This window comes from Macadamia integrifolia, unplaced genomic scaffold (genome assembly GCF_013358625.1).
Source record: "Macadamia integrifolia cultivar HAES 741 unplaced genomic scaffold, SCU_Mint_v3 scaffold2906, whole genome shotgun sequence".
Taxonomy (NCBI): Eukaryota; Viridiplantae; Streptophyta; class Magnoliopsida; order Proteales; family Proteaceae; genus Macadamia; species Macadamia integrifolia.
Genome location: NW_024869048.1, coordinates 37,351 through 39,792, shown reverse-complemented (window position 1 = coordinate 39,792; position 2,442 = coordinate 37,351). Strand labels below are relative to the sequence as shown.

Below are 2,442 nucleotides of genomic sequence, written 5' to 3'. Positions count from 1 at the left end.
TGTTTGTCATTTAAATGGTTTAGGTTGATGGGTTATAGCAAGCATGTCTACAAGATGTTAGTGGATCATGGAACCTAATTGTCTTTTTGAGTTCAGAAAACTTTGATCCAGATTTGAGGCATAGTCTTAATAGCCATACCACCAACTTCTTTGTCAGGAGAGGAAAAAGAAAGTCATCCCACCAAGTGTAGAAATGATTCATAGGAAAAAATAAGTAAGCTTCCTAACTTGATTGAATGATCTAAACACAAGTCACATTCATAATAGATGAATCCATGGGGAAAAGGTAGGCTTGCTGACTACCAAACATGCTACAAACATGCAAAAAAATTTCGTGAAGCACCATTAAATCACCCTCATCATATGACATTCTATGTTAAAAATAATAAGTGAATAAAAAACAAACTAAATTGTGATGATTGTAGGACATCCAACAATGGAGCTTCATTCTAAGAATTTATCTGCTCACTTTATCTTCCGGCCAACCAAAATAGTGGATATACGAGATAATTAGAATAATCTAACAAGAGATTTTGTAATTCATTAAGAAGTTAAAAGGCACGAGAGAATTTTCATATGATAAACTGGACTTACCCATAACAATGTATTTATTCTTGTCAGCTTCAGACTAGCTTCCTTTGCAACTTCCCCACTTGAAGCCATGAAATCAAATCGATCAGCATCTCTTAACTTGATCCTTATTGAGGAATTCTTAAAAGTTTTAGCTTTGGTGTGCCAAACACCAACAATAATGTATCTGTCCCCAAAAGTCTTTTTCCCCAATGGCCATCTCAATTCTCCTTTCGCATCTTGATCTATAATTGCAAAAGCAATTAATTTTTTTATGCCATCCATCTCATCGTGCTGAAATATACAATATATAGTTAGCATGATAAACAATTTCCCTCTTCTCCATATTTCTTTTTCCTGCAAAGCACCCCATTTCTTTCAGTTTTTTATTGTCTAAATGAAGAAAGGAAAATAAGAATGATTATAAATTAATAGATGAAAAATGATATGTGAGGGGGTGTGTGAAAGTTATCCGCATACTGGTGTTGTGGGAATATTTTTCCAAAGTTAAAATTAATGAAAACCTTGATGAAAATGGTGGTGGTTATCTTGGTGGTGGACGTAGTGCATGTAGGACGCATTGGCTTGACTGATCTATATGGTACGTCAGGTAGACAGCCACTACCTTACTATGGTTTGTCGTTATAAGCCTGTGGTTGATTTGTAGTTATGCATCAAGTTGACAATCGACACTTATTATGATTAGTCATAACCCGTCAATCTTTTTGCATGGATCCTTGCGCTCGTCCTTGCTTGGTATCCCCATGTAACCGACCCCATTAAGTTGGGATAAGGTTTTGGTTGTTGTTGAAAACCTTTATGAAAATATCATGAGATCTCCCAATGATACAACACAACACACAATCCTCAACACACTCCCAACCATTCAAAAAAAAAAAAAAAAAATGATCTAAGCTTTATTTTAAACAGCAAATAAGATGATCTAAGCTTTTTGAATGATTCCCAGGATGATCTAAGCTTTATTTTAAACAGCAAGTAAGATGATCTAAGCTTTATTTTAAAGAATGATTCCCAGGATGATCTAAGCTTTAGTTTTAACAGCAAGCAAGATGATCTAAGCTTTATTTTGAACTGCAAGTAAAAAAATAGATCTCAAAATGAAGTACTTCAATCATAAATCTTACTAAAAGAAAGTAAAATAAAGACTTAGAGAAACTTACATAATCTTAGAACACAGTACTTGTAGTAGAAATAGCCAAACACTCACGAACTAAAAAATTTTACGAACACTAACACTCACAAGAGGACTCTTTAACACAAAAGAAAATTCTTACAAACACTCAACAGACATGAAAGTAAAAACATTAAGAATTTTTTCAGATGCTTGAAGCTGAGGAGAAGGCGGCCTTTTATAAGCCAAGACGGACTTCAAAGCATCTCTAAATCTGATGAAAGCTTCTTTAATGGGCCCAGATAAGGATGGTGTTGAACTGAGGAGCTTGTTTTCAAGAGCAGGAATCTTTAAAGATAAGGTTTGTTTTTTCTTTTGGAGATTGTGAAAGCTAATAAGTCTTCAGGACAGCGTGGATAGAGGTCCATTGTCGGCTAAGAGATAAGCCTTCTTCTAAAAAGATACCCTAGCATTCCACGTGGCAGAACCATTGTTCTCCAGAGGTAAGTTTCAAAGAGTGGGTGAATTCCTATACTATCCACCCATGACAATCACTATAATACGCTTATAGTGCTACGTGACGCATGCCAAGACGTCAGATTGACTCAGATGGCACTAGATGTGATCGCTTGACACCTGACAAGAGACAAAATGTCTTCTTATCTAGCAAGGCACTGGGCCAAGATGCAAGAGGCCTTTTTTCTCTCCACCCCCCTTTGTTTTATATTATTTTGACTTCT

General features: G+C 35.6%; 1 long non-coding RNA gene across 1 annotated transcript; it reads right to left on the bottom strand.

Annotated features, from left to right (window-relative positions):
* Positions 1-778: 778 nt before the first annotated feature.
* Positions 779-1,940, bottom strand: LOC122067440. Its single transcript, XR_006136734.1, has 2 exons — positions 1,752-1,940; positions 779-864 (listed from the first exon to the last, which is right to left on the bottom strand). It is a non-coding gene; the product is annotated as an uncharacterized LOC122067440 (long non-coding RNA).
* Positions 1,941-2,442: the final 502 nt, after the last annotated feature.